The sequence below is a fragment of the Belonocnema kinseyi genome, chromosome 8 (genome assembly GCF_010883055.1).
Source record: "Belonocnema kinseyi isolate 2016_QV_RU_SX_M_011 chromosome 8, B_treatae_v1, whole genome shotgun sequence".
Classification (NCBI taxonomy): domain Eukaryota; kingdom Metazoa; phylum Arthropoda; class Insecta; order Hymenoptera; family Cynipidae; genus Belonocnema; species Belonocnema kinseyi.
The window spans coordinates 67,643,201-67,663,047 of NC_046664.1; positions in this window are offsets into that span (position 1 = coordinate 67,643,201).

Genomic DNA, 19,847 nt, shown 5'->3' on the forward strand with positions numbered 1-19,847 from the left:
GGGAGCTCTTCTTAATATTTTGACACCAAAATCATGTCGATACACCTTACCGACTGCGAGTAAAGCCACCCACGCTTTAACTTGACAGACTGTATATACAGAATAATTGTTCACGTGCCTAAATATGCTGATTGAAATTTACCCGTGCACATACGAGATACTCTTAACTGCGTACTTTTAATTGTAGACGTGCAAGGTTAGTAGTGTTCCACTGTGCACATGCACAGATATGATACTTCTAAATCTGTACATGCACATATGAGACTGTCCCAACTCTGCACATGCACAGTTGAAATTTAGACATATGTGGACCGCAGTTTTACGACTGTGCAATTGTATAGATGAGACATCAATTTTTTTAAAGAATATGTAGGGTTTATGTTATAAAAATTAGATAAAATAACTAAATGGATGCCTATATACAGAGTGTCCCAGTACCACAAATTTAAACTCGAATCAAAATAAGTAAAACTCAGATCAGGTAAAATTAAAAAACTAATGGAGAACCTTACTGGCACACAAAAAGGTCAGGATAGCTTGGATTCGAAAGGTTCTATTGCAGTTCCAATAAAAAATATTAATACAGTGACAAGACCAACGATAAGAAGACCAACGATAAAAAATTACAAGTAAAAGACCCCTAACTCAAAATTTTACTTAAATACCGAAAAAACATTCGAACTCATAGATAACACAATATTTTCTTATCATGAAGACTTATCAGTATTAGGCGCGTCACTAAAAAAGAACATTAAAAGAAGAAAAGAAACGAAACTATTTATTTCAAAAACAAAAATAAATCGGAAAACAGCCCCGAACCAATAACGAGACTTTTAATTGCGATTTTTTTTTAGAAAACAACATACGATTCATTTTAGAAACCGACGAATTTCTAGAAATCGTAGAATTTAACGAATTTATGAATCAACAAAATGAAAGATTCATTAAAGAAAGGGAAAAAAGGGCAAATAATTTCAAACTTAGACTAGATTCACGAACTAATAGCTCTTTTCAATATAGACAGAAAATAATAGAACCAAATATTATAAGAAATGAAAGCGAATCTCATAACAGGCAAACGGTTGAATTTAATTTAGGAAAAAATTTAGGAGAACCTCTATAAATTTCTTACAATAACATTGAAACCCGTATTAGTTTAAGAGATAATAATTGAAAAACACAAGACTCTGATGATAGTGAACAATTTCATGATATAATCAATTCAAACCAAAACAGATCACCCGGACGCTCGTCAACAACGAACCGGTCAAACAGATATTCCCGAATTCACAATAATAACACAGATAATGAGTACGAATCCGATAATTAAACAAATAACTGAACAAGTCAAGCCACTTTTTTCTATTTGCTATCTTGGAGAACATTATCAGTTATTTGCGAGAATTTAAAACACGCTTATATCGATGAAAGATTTCAAGAATAAATAAGACAACAAATTTAATTTTGCAGCCAAAAAAAACCAAGAGATACATTCTTAATCAACAGAAATTAACAATTTTTTCACTTAACTATATTATAGAAAAACTCGCGAATGACAGTTACGCAGAGCCTATGAAAACTTTCGCATCGAATAAAAAATGTAAAAAAAAATTATTTTTAAACTTATAACCAATTAGAAGATTTAGGTAAAGAATGGGAAACTGACATAGCCAAATCCAAAATTAGAGGGCAAGTTTCACTAATTACCGAACCTAAAGTCGAAGACAAAAATAAACAAAGGCGTAAATATAGTAACGGGCATAAAAATAATTTGGATCATAATAAAAATTCAAGGGAAAATAAAATAGTGAAAAGGAAAACCAAAACGGAAACTAAAATAATCAGGGTAGGAACCATATAGAAATCTAATTCCATTTACACAATTTGTATTTCGATTCCTACCTGTCTCAAAGCAATACCAACCAAATTCTAGCCCTGATTTTAGACCTAGTGTCCACCTGGTTTCCAATCAAATTCTCAACCCCGATTGCAATTTCGCTGCCAACCCAGATTCACAAATAATAGACCAAAATATCAATAGCCCAGCACTCAAGACTTCGAGTGTACCTTTAGGTAGCTCCCTCATTTATTATATTTAAAAGATGTCTATATAATAAAGCTTTACTCAAAGAAAAACTAATCTAATGAACTGAAACGAATTTATTTATGGGAAATAGATGGGAATCGAACAAAGAGACATAAAAACGTTGCGAATATCTAAAAGAAAAAAAATATCCTTTAAAAACAAACACGAATGATATTTTTGATTATGATTGTATTTATTCATTAAACTTAAAACATGCATGATATTTAAAAAACGTAAATAAAGAAGATTTGATTTGCATTTTACAATCTCAAAACGATTACTTATCGCTGCTGCTATCGTCGGCGAGACTCGATAAAATAGGCTGCCCCAAAAAGTAGAATTCGAGCTGCTTATTTTCTTATAAAAAGATTAAATAATATATCTTTTCAACCCAAAAATTAGAAAAATGTAGCCTTATCATCTGATTTTGGTTCTCGGTATATTACAAAAACAACAAAAATCGTTTTTCCGTCAAATAGAACAAAACGCCACGCTAAAACAGAAGTTGATTTTTTTTAGATAAAATTATGTCGGATGACTCGCTCTCAGCTCGCGCTTCAGTTATAGATACCCCATTCTGAAAATCACAGGACTTTTAGAGGACATTGTGAGCTATCTTTCAAATATAAGGCGCACGATTGCTGGTTCGCGCGCTTCGCGCTCGATTTTACATTTTTTCGCACTTCGCGCTCGATAATGTATTTACCTCGCGCTAGGCGCTCGGTCTTTCCATTTCTCCCACAATCCTGCAGAGACCTTTTAAAATCAAAGGTGAGCAGATCGACAACTGTAATTTTGTGATTGTATTTATCATGATTATTTTAGCATTTCTTTGTTATTTTCCTTTTAATTATATTCTAAGCTGCGCTGAAGTATGTATCATTTCAATAAATGTATATCTTAAAAGTTTATAATATTCATAAAAATTGAATCATACTGATTCTTATTTTATTTTATTTATTATTATTTATTATTAATTTTATTTTTATTCTTATTTCCGGAATATTCTGTTAAACTAATCGTCCTTATCACCGGCACTCTTGGAGGTGCCAATCTTCCACTGGCTAATGACTTAAAAAGCATCCCTGCGTGTCAAAAATATGCTAAAACACTTGCGGGCAAAATGCAGAAGGCGGTAGTCCTTGGGTCGCTCCGTGCTCTTGGGATGCACGAGGCTTTTGCTGGATCGTCGTATTGATTCCTTAACAGACTATAACCACCTATCGCACGGTCGTGAGAAATGGTTGTGGCTGAAATTTTACCGCGATTTCGCTGGGAGCGGGTGCAATTTTCCAGATTAGCTCCCGCTCCCGGCGAAATCCTGCGTTTGTCCTTATGACAAATTTTTAAACATATGTGTATAAGATCATGTGTTCTCTTTCGTGTTTGCTGCTCTTTTACCAAAAATTTAATTTTTTCATTTTTAATCTTATTTTTTACGATTGAAAGAAAATGTACGTGCCCTATAAAAAATCATTTATTAAAAATTTCAATGAGTTTTCGGTATTATTTGTATTCGCAACTTTGGTCTATTTATTTTTTTCATAGCTTGTGTTATTTGTCAAAAAATTAACTTTTTATTTTCATTGCTTTTACGCATAAATCTAAAGCCGCACATTCTATAAAAAAATAATTATTAAAATTTTGCAGTTCTTTTTGGATAACAAGTCTTGTCTCATTTCTTTCGTAGCTTGTGTCGTTAGACCAAAAAGTTTTTATTTTTTATGTTTAATGTTGTCTTTTACAATTTTAAATTATTTTTTGTACGATCACATTTCTGATTTATAACTTCTTGACCAAATTAAAAAAGTGGCTATGACAATCTTCTAGCGCTTTCAAAAGTCAATGTTTTTCTTTCTTTGACTTTTTTTCATATTGTGCGTTGTTTTGCTTGAAACGTTATTTTTTTATTTTGAAAATGCTCTAACTCTAATCGTTTTATTTTTATAGAAAAAAGTCTTGAGGATAAATTGTTGAGTTTCTAAGTACTATGAAAAACCGAACATAGAATTTTTAAATCTTAAAAAAATGTGTTTATAATAATTTTGAAATTGTGCTCACTTTTTGCATTTTTATCCAAAGCAGCTGGTTTACAAACTTGTTCTTTCTTTTTAGTCCTTAAAAAGTGTGCTAAAGCAGAATGCAATCTGAGCAATCATTCAAAACTTATCGTTCCTGCAGAATACAGACTACAGACAGACAAACACCTTCGTATAAATCGTTTTTCTTACTCAGCGGGTCTCAAAACGTGGAGATTTGATAAAAACCGACAAATTGAAATTTTACATGAAACCAATACCTTCTCATTAGGAAGGGAATGTAAAAAAGAAAGCGGGAGAGAAACCAAAAAAAAAATTTAGGCAGGGAAGATAAATCAAGAAAAAAAGAAATGCAGCAAAGAAAAAGAAAAAACGAGCACATAAACAAGGAAGGCGTAAAGAATGGACGTAGGAAAAACGCAACAGGAAAAAGGAGGAACGCAAAGGAAAAAAGGGAAAAGGAACCTATAAAAAAAGAAAGATTAAAGAAGTAAGGAATGCAGGGAAAATGTACGAGTGAAAAAAACGAACGCAGGAACTTGAATGGATAGGATTTGGATTGAACTTGGATTTTATAAGATAAGAGTTGGATGCGAGTTTTGTGAAACGCAAATTCAACTATAAAGAAGCTTAAATGTAAAAGGATCATCGTACTTTATTATTGTTATTGTTCCGTTCTTACGCTAATCTAAACATAATCCAACAAGAAATTGGATCTGACAATACAAGAAAATATTTCGGATAAAAATTAGGGAAAGGGGTCGAAGGATCTTTGTATGGTTGGGACGTGACGTAATACTAAGTTTTCAATGAGTTGGTTTAGAGAGCAGCTTTGAATATTAAATAAAACGTCGGTCCATCCCCTGTCATTAACATGAAGATGGTGTAATCAAATCCGTCATTTCGCTTGCCTCAAACTTAGAAACGATTTAGGGAAGGTGAATATTATTAAAGCATCCCTTCGTGCTAAAATTAACTCTAAGGATAAAATATTACGTGATAATCTTTATTCTACTTTTTTCCTATAGCGTAAACAGCTTTTTAAAACTTCCCAATGGGCACAAAATTTGGCCACGTCTTTACGACATCGTTACGACATCTTTACGACATTTTTACGACATCCTATGTCCGTGCCGTTTCAGTGTCTCTACGATATCGTAAAGACATCATCAGATCATACGACGTTTTTACGATATCGTAAAGACACCTTAACGACATGAACATAGGATATCGTAAAGTTGTCGTGAAGATGTCGTAACGATGTCGTAAAGGCGTAGCTAAATTTTGTGCATACTGGGTTTTTAGAACCTTTGCATCTTTAAAAAGCTTTAAAAATGATGTTTTGAGCAATTAGATTGTTATATATTATAATGTCGTTATTATCAAGAAATCTACTAGTCCTGAGTCAAAAATAAAAATAGACTAAAAAAGATAATATTACCACCTTCCACTACCAATCATATTCAACTAATAGTCCTGTCGAAAGACCGAGAATATTAACAAAAATGCAAGAACAATCAAAGTTTAAAGAAATATTCAAAATGTTTTTTTAATAGCATAGAATGAAAATGATTTTTTAATATGTAAAAAATTTAATTAAAGCATTGTTTTCATTCTCTCCACGCTAACTAAATTAGAAAAGGATGTGCAAATATAGATTCGCAATGTAACAAATTTATTTTTGAAAAACTAAATCAAAATAACGTAATCAACTGAATTTCGCTCTGGCCGGGTATCGGGATTAAAATTTTAGAATTTAGTGTTTAAAATAAAACAAAAATTTGATGAATTAAAATTCAAAGAATCTTTCAGTATTTGTAATCAAATTTTTACTAACTAAAGTCACTAAAGAATTTTCCAATACCGCCAGGAATCATTTAAATTACAACAATTCACAAGATTAAAAAAATTTAACAACTTAAAAAATCCAGAAGAATTAAAATAATACAAAAAATGAGAATTTGCGCAAAATTCAAGAGAATCAAAAAGTATTAAAAAAATATTTTAATTACTCAAGATATTTTAACAGAGTTCTAAAGAATAGAAAAAGCTGGGAAAGCATTTAAAAGAATTCTTCTAAAGATTTCGAAAGAATTAAAAAGATTTTATAATCATGTAAAATAATTCAAAATATCTGAAAAGTGCCAACAATTAAACAAATTCAACATACTATAACAATTTAAAGATGTAAAAAGAATGATAATAATTTAAAGTGTTGTCAAGACTTGAAGAAGAATTCAAAAGAATTTTCAAGAATTCGAGAGATCTGTAACAAAATCAAAAAAGGTATTTCAGAACATTTTAAAATAATTCTAAACAATGAAAACGGCTTTGAAAAGCATTTGTAATCATTCTTTTTAAGTATTCAAACAATTCAAAATAAGATAAGCGAGTCCAGAATCCTTATCGGAAATTCTTTCAAAGCCTTCGAAGGAATTTAAAAGAAATTATAATAATTATAAACAATGCCAAATAATGAAAATAATCTAAAGAAATCGCAACGATTTAATGAATTGAGAATTATTAAGTGTGATTTCATAAGAATTAAAATTATTAAGGAAAATTCAAAATCATTCAAAATCTTTTAAAAAGTACTGCAAAGGATTCTTTTTGATAATTCTAGCGAAGGTTTAAAGGAATTTAAAACAAGTTTTAATAATACAAAGTAAGCAAAAACCATTAAAAATAATTGTAAGCAATTTATTAGAATTTAAACAACTTAAATTATTTAAAATAATCCAAAAACTATTAATAAAGAGTGAAAATTAATTATGAACTTAAAAGAATGCATAGATATTCAACAATTGAAAATTAAACACGAAAAAAAAATATTCACTTGAATGTTAGCAATTGAAAATTCTGTCCCCAAATAAACAAAAAACGAATCTTGTATTAGGAACAAGTGTTAAAAATATTATATTTACATAAGTTTACATATCGATTTTAGAAAAAGTCCCTCTGAATTATTTTTTGGAACCTAAATACAATCAGCAGTGGCGAAATATTCAAGAAAACTAAAAATTTTTTTTTTCGTAATTTTCTACCAAAAATTATTTTCGATTACAGAAAGTAAATGGATTAATATGAAACGGAAAATTTCTAGTAGTTGTTCCTTAAAAATCTGCACTTTAAATAATCAATTCTTATCTAGACGAATCCCAAGAACTAATATTCTCTTCGTAATAATAGAATTCCCGTAGTTAGCAGGATTTCTTTTATCATATTCTAATTTATACTTTTACCTTATACCGAAAACAGTATACGAAATAGATTTTAGATTATTTCATCACTTATAGAATTCACTTGTCAAAGTTGGAAAATTGGAACAATAAATTTCCAAGCGCTTTAAGTTTGTAATAACAAAGAAGATTCTACAAATGAGAAAAGTTACAAACAAAAAAATTTAATAAAGGATTATGATTTTTTAACATTTCCAATTTCGAACATATTGAAATGATAAGATGTCATAAGAATAAAAAAAATAGATTCTTAAGAGGAATTTAATAAAGGTTAAGTAAACAAAGTTTCTAGATAATTAGATTCTCTCTAAGTTCTTCATATTTCACACTGTTTCATAACTTCGTTTAAATTTTTGATATACTGCGTTTCACTTTTGAAATTCCAAATTAAAAAATCCAAGTGAATATCCACGTGAATTTCCATTTACACGTCTACAAAAAAATTGAGAACCTTCCCCATAGAATTTAACGTGCACGAACGAATCCACAGAGAAATCTAAAGTTTTTTGCGAACAAATTCACAGAGAATTCTAACTCAATGTCCATATAGAAATTCGCATGGGCAATTTTCAAGTTTTCGCATGAAATTGTACATGAAAATTATGTATAATTCTACGTAAATTCCACGTAGAAATCGCATGAAAATTTTGAACACCACAGGTAAACTTCCACGTCAATTTTAACGTGGTATTCAATATGGAATTATTTAAATTTACACGTAGTATTTTTCGTGGAAATCTGCTTGATTCAAATTCCCTTACTTGGTTGAACGTTGAACATTTTTTTCTTAATTTGTTTAATTATTTAAATATTCATTCATGTTGTAGTAAATTCAATTATTAGTTTTTTAACTGAAAATTCACTTATTGTATTTTTGGTTGAAAACTGGTTTTTTTCATTTGAAAATTCAACAGTTTGGTTAGGAATGTATATATTTTATTGTAATGTCGTCTTTTCTTCTAGAAAATAAATTTTCTTGGTTAAAAATGTAGTAAGTTAGTTAAAAGTGGCTCTTGCTTATTTAAGTATCACTTTATTATATTAAAATTCACTTCTGTTAAAGAAAATTCAATTATATTGTTAAGCATTCTGTTTCTTTACACCTACATGCAAAACCCTCGTTTGCTTACCGTTTGCAGACATCGAAAATGGTTCTTTCACGTTTACCAAAATATTTTGTCTACCATTGATCATCTAGCATCGTAAAATTTTCATACGTGAACATCGTTTTATGTAAGGTTGGGTTTATTTCGTTTGTAACATTTTTTATTGTTTTGTTTTTGTTGAAGTAATTTGATACATGAAGAGATTGAAGAGTTTATTGCAACTTTTAAGAAGATGCAAACAAAGACAAATATTTTTTTGGCTCGCTGGCAGTTACGCTCCTCAATCTACGAAGGGGGCTTCACCCCAGACACCTGCTCAACGTTTGTCAAGTCTACATATCTAGGTTTTTGCATAGTACTTTATAAAAAAAATAGTGTTTGTTACACAAGTCCTCACGGGCTATTTGGTCACTGCTCAAGTGAAGGGGATGCGTGAACCTGAAAAGAGACGGAGGAGTAGGCGAACGAAGTCGAGCCGAAAATTTCCTAATAATAAGCAATATTCGCGCGTGAGTACCCACGCAAATGGCTACATATTCATAGAACAATAACCCAAAATGTATAAAATATTTAATACCATTAGTAGAAATAGGTTTCCTCTACATTTTTGAATAATTTAACTTTTGTGTGCAAATTTAACTTTATCCACGTTGTCCGCACACCCAGGGTACCCGTGTACCCACCTCTCTCTTTTCAATTTTTTAAATATGCATGCGATACAAACTTTTTTTTTGCTTATTCCAATACATCAAAATCAGAAGTCAGTGCCAGGGGCATTTTTATAACAATATACATACTATACTTCGTTTAAAAGAAGAAGCGAATGTGTTGCCGTGAGCGGGTGCAGCTTGAGACATCGCTGTTTCGGTGGTGCGGATGTGTAAACACAGATGTCGAGAATGTGAAGAGTAAAGGTTTTTATCATCTTAAATTTCATGTATCCTATCATTACTCAATCCATTTCACGTAAGTAAGTCAAATATCTCGATAAAGAAGTTATAATCCACTCAAAATTAAATTTTTTCTATGGTGGGTACCCTGGTACCCTGGGTGTGTCCACCAAGAAGGTATACTTAAAGTCGATTATTTTTGCAAAAAAAAAAATCTTAAATGGAATATATGCACGATTCGCTTAAAATTAAACCAAATAAAGATGATCTAGAGGCCCGAAGCGAAATTTTTTTCATATTAGTTACAAGAAATATTACAGCGGTGCGTAAACGGGTACTCGGGTCTGCACATAAGGGTTAAGCACTCTGCCAAAAGGAAAGGAGCCCCTGATATTTCAAGTGTAATTATAAAAGAGAATTCGTGTCCATGCTAAATCGTTTTATTTATCACAAATTAATTTAACATCGTTTAGTGATTTTTTATTGTTCGTCACAGGTTGTGTGCAACATCGTTCTTATACATTATGCTAACCATTGACGTGGAGAGTCTATCTTCGTTATGTAGACCTGTTAACAAATAGGAAATCCGCATTATACCATATATATTATTCTGAACCACAGAAAAATATACAAGGTAAAAATTATATTAATTAGATATTAGTGTCTACTTGTGCAAATTAGATAAGCCTACAATAAAGACCATAAATAAACTCTGTCGTTCCGTTTGTGGTAACTTTTAGGGTTTCGTAGCCCTAGGCAGAAAGTGGTACTTTTTTCCTGGAGGGGAAACGAGGAGAGGAGATCAAGGAAAATTTCGGTGGGTTTTGTAGAGGAAATGATAGGTAATGAGGGCAGTGGAAGTAGGGGAAATGATTAAAATTGTGGGTGGGTCGTGAAGGCAAGTGAGGCGAAAGCTAGTAGGGTAGTATGGGTGAGTGGGAAAGAGGAAGAGAGTGTTTGGGAAGAAAGAGTTATCTGAGGAAGTGGCAGGAGGGGAAAAATAAAAGGAACAAGTTCGTCCAGAAAATGGTAAAGTAAGGTGTTTAGAACGTAAGAGTGGAGAGAGGAATGTAGGGGAGTAAAAGTGGCAAAGTGTGGAATGGAAAGGGTTTAATAATTTGATAGATGTCTTAATAGGCTACGAAACCTTTTTTTAGGCGTGCGCTGCTTTAATTCACTAATTTTTATACCAATTATGAATTACACCCCTGAATCAGATATTTTTTGATGAATTAGACACAATTTTATAACATTATCACCATAAAATGTATTTAAGTTTCAAAATTACCAGCTGGACAAGGTAGTGCATGCGCCTACTTCATCAAATGAATCGGGTAAAATCCTGGATGTTTAGGGTCATAGATTCCAACCAAATTTTGAGCATGCTGTAGTATATTTCCTAACACGGGATGGACTATTTTACCTGAGACAGTAAAAAAAATATATTCATTTAGAATTTTTAAGTCCAAGAATATCTGTAACTAAGAACTACTTAATTCTACTGTAAATTGCAATTCTCCTTATAATAATTGTCAAATAAATCAATCCTATTTTTTAATTACCGAAGCAAATCTCTATAAGTTCAGAATAATTATTTGTACTCAAAATTAAATCGCTTAATATTAGCATGTGTATCTGTAGGTGCCTTATGTCGCGTGTGTAAAAAATGTTTCAAAAAGAACATAAGAGCGGATGTAGAGGAGGGTTTTTTCTACTTAAAAACATAAGAATCATAATTGAAATCTGGACCCGCGAGGAGAGTGGGGATGTGCTTATTTTCACCACCTTTGCATCCTCTTTTATGAAACATTTTTTAATTAGAAGGGGGAAAAGAAGGTATTTCATTCAAAATTCTCTAATGTTAAAAATAAATTATATGTTAGTTTTTCGTTCACCTTGATGTGCACATATGTGCCTTGGAGGATTGTGAGTTTTCCATACGAATGTACACAAAAGTGTGAAATCATGTGTGTGAAGCATTTTATCACCAATAATAGGAACGGCTCGACCGCGCTCTGTAAGAAAAATTTAGTTACTGAATTTCTAAAAAATTCGAAAATCCTATAACTTCAAAACACTTAATTATACTCATTAATCAGTAGACCCTGAAACTACGTCACGCTATTTTCAAGACTTGATCGCTCTTGACTTATGCAACACAGCATTTATCTCTAAAGGACGCGACACGTTTCCCCGAACCTACGCGTTGTTGTTCTGAGAAAAAACGTCTTTATATGATATAACCATCGACGTTTTCCACTACCTGTCTAGAATAAACGAGGCAATTAAAGACCTCAGCCGTGCCAAGGTTTTCTTCAGGAAGTTTTTGGTCTTTACAACCTTTGAGGGTAGCTCATTTCATGTGATTAATAAATGTTACATGTATTAGTTGAGCAACAGGATGTTACCGCATTAGCATACCGGGGCGACATAATTGTTTACTTCTGGAATTCAGAGAAACATCTCGTTCACATAAACCTTGTTCTCAAACTCCTTGAAATTTATGGGCTCACGAGATAATTCCCGAAAAATCTTACTTCAGCCGCTACTCCCTACCCTACCTTGGTCACAGGATTAGTTTCAACAGTAAAGCAGCGCAACCAGAGCGTATAGGCGCAATTAGCAAGGCCCTCATACCAGGGCTCTCCGCGAACTACGATCTTCAATCGTTACGTGTAATTGGGTTAAGAAACACATCTCGGATTCCTTGCACATTATCACATGTCTAACTGATTTACTTTCGCCAAAAAGTCGATTTGAAATGATAGACGAGGAAGTGTTTGCTTTTGAAGTGGTAAAAATCCCGTTCATAAATCCTTGCTCGTCCTTTTGTGCAGATTTCTCTCTTTCTTTTAGTCAACAGAACACCTAGTTGTTTATCCTTCTGACTCACAGTAAAGCCCTAACCTCGTTGGAAGATCACAAAGACATGCGCGTGAAACTTCAGAAAAAAATATTATCAGCCATTCACCAAGCGATTTCCATGAACATCGCCAATTTATTTTCAGCTCTTGGTGCTTTACATACTTTCTCAATAATAAGAGAAATGATTCTGAATCAACAATTTGGATCCTGTGATCAGCGATTCGAAGGCCTGAAATACGTATGCAAGGTCCAGCTAACCGTTAAGAAGAAAATATTTTATTTTCCAACAAGCTCGCTAGAAACGGTTTTTGGCGTTGCGACGTTTCAGGCTCTGATTGGAAAATCTAAGTAACAGTGATTGCCCATGAAATCGTTATTCAAGATTAATATGACACAAAACTTTCGGAAAATTCTTGAGCCGATGAGACCATTCGTTCGTCAGGCGAACTTTTCTTCTGGACAGACATAAATCGCGGAATTCTTCAGTACGTCGCCGCATTCCATGTGTGTATCTAAATTTTAAGCGACAAATGACCACAACTCACTGCTAGCCGTGGACGAAGACAATTTATCAGACCTGTGTAAATACAACAGAACGTCGGAACTAGGAGGTCAAGGAGCCTCTAAAAATTTAACTAGTGTCCGTGCGATAGGCATGGGATTAGCCGCCTTGAAAGGATTTTGGGTTGTGAAGACAGCTATTGTAATATTTTCAATTATTCTTCATTCCAGGCGTCTATCTGCATGTTGCTGAAACCGTCAATCGTCCACCTCCTAAGATTTTTTGACTTTCCTTTACTTTTCTCTTGTTTATGGGTAAACGGCAGAATTTGAAAAAATTTTATTATTGATATGATTGCTGATTACAAATTTGTTATCCGTTTTTCGTTATCTGGTCAGAATTATAAGAAAAGTGATTTAGCTAAAAGATTTGTATTGATTTGGGCCCATTTCTAGCATTAGAGAACAAAAATAACGGCTAAGCATTTATTCATCCCAAAAACCTTGATAGTTTTTTGAATTATCTGTAAATCTCAGTACTGTCGCTCTTCCTGCTTGCCCACCGTATCACCCAAGTCGTCTGGGAGTAAATTGGGATGGAATTATAAAAAATGGATTTTTAACGACATTCTAATGCCAACTTTATGGTAATTTCTTTGATAATCCACGACAATTCGCCTGTAATCGCCACTTTTCCTTTTACCGAAGAAATTTCGAAAGACTCACTAAATTTTTGCTTAGAAGCTGCTTCTTTGGCCATTACACGTTTGATAAAGTTGTCGCCTTTAATTAATTTTCTAATATGTAATCCTTCGAAAGTTCCCCCTTTGATTTTAGTTTATATAATTTCAGAGAACAGCTTGACCAGATACTGGAATATTAATGCTAGCAACATACGCTATCAAAAAAATCTGACTCCATGGAGAGAGGCGGACTACGGACTTAAATTTACCTAAAAAAATACGCATTACAACATTTGAGGTCTCGGGTCAAAAAACTGACCTATATTTAAAAACCTCTGTTTATAACGATTTATTTTCACAAATCAAATTTCAGAATACTTTAATTTAAATCGGAGATGGGGATTATTCAATTTTTAATGTTTCTATTAGCCTTAGACTTCTTATTTTTAAAGCCTCTAATTAGAAATAATATAATTTCCAATGGTTTGTAAATAATTGAAATTATTTCAATTTGAATGTAAATTTTGGATGCGAAATTCTGAAAACTTTTAATTTTGGCTACGTTGAAACAAAAGTTGTTTAACGTCAAAAGTTTGGATTCACAAATATTTGTTTTGGAACTTTCCTGATTCTGAAAATTTCAATCAGTATCGTTACTAATTCCTAAATGTTTAGTCTGTTATATCAGGCTTTTTAACCAGATATAAATATTTTTATATGTACAATTGTTAATGCTCATTCAGAATTAATACATTTTCAAATGTATTGGCATTTGAACTTGATCAGTTTTGGAAGATACCAGTTTTCAAGTTTGACAATTTAAATACAAGCATTCGGTTGGATTTGTACTAACACTATTGTAATCAAGAATTTATGATACTTGTCATATAAATTACAAAAATGAATCCTAAAAATTAAAAAAAAAACTTTAATTTTAGGAACTCCTCTTAGAATTCTGTCAAGCTAATAAAATTTCTTTTTGTACACATTAAAATATTATAAAATTATATCAAATCATTTTAATCCGTCGAAATCGTATAATATTTCCTTAAATTTTAAAAAATTTATTGAAATACCTTGAGAGCTTTTAAAATCCCTCACAATTGTTTGAAACTTTGGAAATAATAATAAATGCGTTAAAATCCTTCGCAATATTCTGAAATTGCAAAATCCTTCAATCTTATGGTTTCTATAAAATCCTTTAAAATCTTCTTAAATTCTAGGAATTTTATAAAATCGCAAACAATTTTTTAAATCACTTAAAATCATTAGACTCCTTGGAAGCTTACCGAAATTTTTTTAATCTCTTTAAAATTCTTTGGAATCCTTGAAAATGCTACAGAATGTTTTCAATTTTTTCAAGTCTTTCTTCAACATTAAAATATCAAAATACCTTATTAAAATTTTTCAAGATCCCTGATAATTAATGAATTTAATTTAATTTAATAAATATTATTGCAGGTAAAACAGAGTCAAAAAAGTTCTTCGGATTTTTAATTACGTTGAATTTGATATTGATGTCCCCGAATGTGCACTGTTTGAATTCCAAGTCCATGGTGTGGAATCAGATGTTGCTGCTGTGGGATCAGATGTTTTGGTTGTAGATTCATATGTCCATGTTGTGGAATCATAGGTGCCAGTTGTAGAACCCTTGATTCTGTGAGCAAAAACATGAAAGTTTTATTAGGAGAACAATTTTTGGACGAACTTCCAAAAATTTTTATCGAACCGAATTAACGGGATAATTTAAGTATTTTGAGATTAATATTTTTTTAACGATATTAGACCATTATTTTTAAGAGTTTTATTTATTTAGTCAGTATTTATCATTGTGTATGTTGAGAATTTACTATTTTATATAATTAATAATGCAGTGAATGAATGCAAAAAGTAATTTTTTTTTATAAAGGAGAGTTTGAAATCACTTAAACAATTTTCATTTCTTGAAACGATCTTTGTACCCAATTATTCTTGAAAAATTAGTATTTTTTGGAAATAACGACGCAGCGAGTGTTCGATAATTGATATTTGTTGTTGAAAAAGTTTCTAATTATTCAAACAATAAATAATCACTTCCATCTTTTCAAAGAAAAGGTGTGCACGTCATGCTCTTCAGCAAAAGAGGGAAGGGCATATAGTGTCACCCTAAAAGACGCCTCTCTAAAAATGATGCCGATATTTTTGACACGATCTTTTCCAGATAAGATAATAACTTTGGTTTTTCTATGGGGCATCAATTTCTTTATGCACATTTTGATGTGTGGATGAACCTTTAAACTTTTAGCTGTCTACCAGACAGATGATACGTCAATTAGTAGTTCAATCAAATGCGTCCTGATAATCAAACCAGGACATCGAGGGGCCGCGCTGCTAAGATGCTATGTCTTTGCAGACACGTCTATCGATGAATAGATTTTCCCGACATTCTGATACGCCTTTGTTTAATTCGCGTTTTTGTATATATGTCTCGTCACATATAATCAATTCTCCGAGCAATCCTGTCATTAATTATTAGGGTGAAACAAATTTCCCTTAGTTAGAAGAAGCTGAAGTTGGACGAAACTTCCTCTACTAGAAACTCTTGATATCATCTGGTGCCAAAAAAAAGTTCCGCTTTGCGTTTCAATATATTCGTTACTGATAAGTGGATAGCTGCTATGAGTGAGAGGCAGGCTTTATTGCTTATTTAAACTCGGGTGTTATTAGGGCACTGAGAAGCTTCTTGAAGCTACTAATATTCTTTGTGTTTTGTTTCAGTAGATTCTGGGCTTTGAAGATTTTGCTAAAAAATACCTCGACCTTCTTTGATTTAGGCGGGTGATTGATAGTAACCAGAGGTGACATTTTCTCTGACCAAGTCCTTTCTTTCATGCAGACTTCTACTAGCATCAGGTAGTCAACGTACTCTCCCAGCATTGTTTTCTTGCAGTCTATTCCTCAGTCTACTGTCTACTCAAAACCATTGATATTTTTAGGGTAAATCATTTCGCTCAGTCTTGGTTATCTCCCCCGACTGCGTTCGATTCTTTTTAATGTACATAAAACCATTGTGTTATCATTGTTTTTTTCCACGAGAAGACGGGGAAAGGTAATAATTATGCTAAGGGCTAAATGACACCTAGAAGAGGTCTCGTAAGCAGTAACTCTGAGGTACTGGGCAACCTCCCACAATATGCAGCATTATCCTTGCATGCGAGGATCTACAAGGACGGGAAAAGCCTTTCCCTGGCTTCTCTTGGGAACCAAAATGACACCATAAAACCACCAAAAAGTTGTAGTTAGGGTTAAAAATGATCGCTTGCGCCGAGAATTTGACAATTGGTCAGCAGACACTGCCGACCACCTAAGTGTTTCCGGTCCTGAAAACAATTCAGATAAAAACACGACGAGGAACCAGTAAAGTTCCCACATTGAATAGACAATTCAACTCAAGGATGACTTGCTGTACTGCTAAGAAGCCAGCATTATCCCTTATAAAGGAAGCTTTATGGTACATATGAAACCTCTGTTGTGCCCAAAACACTGAGAGCTTTAGCACGTTTCACATCAGTCATTGCAAAATCAACATAGTTGCCTCTTGAAAAATAGATATATACGAGGAGCGCTTCCCTAACCGCTGCTTCAACAAGCTACAGAAAAATATGAGAAAGCGACAAACAAAGCGGGAGCCTTCTGATGTATAAAATTGATTGAAGACAACGAGAAACATTGACATGCTAGTTGCTCCCAAGCTTCAAGGTTTGGCTTAAATGCATGCCTCCCTCCATGAGGATAACTCTAAGAATACCAAACTATGAGCCATCAATTGTTTAGTTGAATGTTGCTGCGATAGCTTTGGTCGATTCAAGCCGAAGTATAAAACTGACAATTGTTTAAAAGACCAAACGAACTTTGCATCCTCTGAACAAGAAGATTGGATGGGCAAGGCAGGATGCTTCTGGCGTGCAGTGTGTGATTGACTGAATAACATCTAGTGAAACGTTCAAGGAAAGGGTTCGAAAATTCTCTCAACAATTGTGATTCTAGAATCACACATTGAACAAGTTAAAGCTGCCGAAAATTAATCAGCATATTGTTGACAAGATGCTGGTATTGCCTTACGCAAGGAGGAGAAAAAAGTAGAGGTAAAGATGGGTCCGAGAGAATAAACATTTCCTCGCTTCCCCATCATGCTTTTTCAGCATTCACCCCGTTTCTATCAAAAATTTACCAAAGCCTAAGAAGGTAGAAAAATTGTGTATGAAGGTACAGAAGATACTGAAGACACTTCGGTTAAAAGAACGTACTGATAGTATCATCTGCTTCAAGGAGTTCTGCGACAACATTATTATATCTAAGGAAGATTTTACATCAATAACTGCCAAGCTATACATTTTGACGAAGCCATCCACTTGGAATTCCAAGTTGTAATGCATTTAAATTGGTTTTATAAAAGCGAAAAGCAGTGGAGTCAACATAAAAGTCTTTATTCTGGTACAGAAAACTGATTTTTATCAACAAATTCCCGAGCTGTAGTTGATAAGAAGTTTTGAATGTGTTTCGCTTATTTATGTATGCCATAGCGTTTTCTCATGATTGAAAAAATGGCCTCATGAAATAAGCTCCGAAATAAGTAGGCTTTATTCACTTTCCTTGAAATTGTTATAGTCAGAATGGGTATCTCTTTTCATGATGTAATATTGACTATATTAATAGTTCACAGTGTACCGAATAGTCTTAAAAACTTCCGATGTACCGTTGAAGCCTGCGATGATCTACCAACACCTAAATCTTTAAAAATAAAACTGCTATAGGAGCACAGTTCTCGCAAAGAAAATCACCAATACAAACTAGCATTGTCATAAAAGGATAGAAATTCATAGTACAGAAAAAGAGCTAATGACAGAAAACAAAGTGCTCCGATAAAGACTACTTTTTATAATTGAACCAAGTTGAATGGTAAAAGGTAAGGCTAGCTGTCGACAAAACAACTGCTATTTGAGAAAAAGGTACAATTCATCTTTGCCTATTAGAATCCTCGAAAAAAAGAAGAAATATTAAATGAGAAAATAGTTTGCTTGTACCAGAATTAAAAACTAATCTATTTTTTGTTGTGCAGCTACCAATGATGAACGTTCAGTAATATTTATCAAAGACTGTGCCAGGATTAACATCAAAAAGAATGACGTTATCTTCAACGGGTAGCAGAAATGGGAATCTATTAATCATAAAATCTAGGCCAGATAGATTTTCTGAGTGCAGGGTAAATACAAAGGCTAGTAGATCGACCAGGTGGATTCGATCATAGGTATTGGTAAGGAATTTGAGTGAATTCGAGAAATGGCATATGAGGTATGGGCATCTTGATGAAATTGATTTAAAAGGACTACTATAAAAATATGTTGAAAGAGCTATCATTTAAATTTAGAAGACAAAATACCCACCTATGAAATCTGTACCACAAAAAAAAACTGCGACACCTTCTCCAAAGGTTTCAGACCCAAAAAGTGGAAAGTTATGGAAATCAATTCACTCAGATGAATTTGAGCCAATGGGGACCAAATCAAAACCTTACATACAGGTAATTTTCTTCAGCATTGTTAACAGGAGTTTACTAGGAATCTGGAATATAATGGGATGAGCCGAAAACACACCATTGCCTTAACCCCTCAACAAAATGACAAAGCTGAAAGGATTCACCGAACTCTTGTAGAAATAGCGAGATGTCTCTTATTGCAGGCTGGTCTACCTAAAATTTGCTGGGCAGAAGCAATTTCTACAGCTACGAATATTAGCAATATGTGTCCAACCAAGTAACTAAGAAGGTAAAATCAACGGAATCTAGTTCTGTTCAAATCAATTGCGATCGTTTAGCTGTAAGGCTTATGCTTTGAATAAAAAGCCAAAACAGGGGATGTCTGAAATTAGATCCAAGCTGTTCATATTTGTAGGATACTCAAATACAGCAAGGGCATATAAGCTGATGAATGACAAGGCTAGAGAAATAGTGACTAGTCGAGACATCAAATATCTTGCATCCTTTAACCAAAGTCCGCTCCAACCAGAAATTGAACTCTCTTCAACAGACAGAAAATATGACTACATCTTCTTCGATCAATTCTTCAGAAATGAAGAGACAAACAGAAATATTAATCTATATGATCTAAACATTCAAAATGAAAGGGTTATTACAACAGATGTGAGTCAAGAGAGTCATGGTGACGATTCACACGATAAATATATCAACAGCGATTTTCGTATTAACGATAGAAATCCCACAGAAGAAATTGATGCACAAATCTAATTAACAGGGAAGAAGATGATTGGAATCTGTAAGTCAAACTCCAACGGCTCATATGGAGGCCAGAAAGACCAAAGTCTTGCAGGTTCGATTCCCGCCTCGCACTCTGGAAGAGCCTCGGCGGCCCATGCGGTGAATACTAGCCTAGCAAGGGGGTT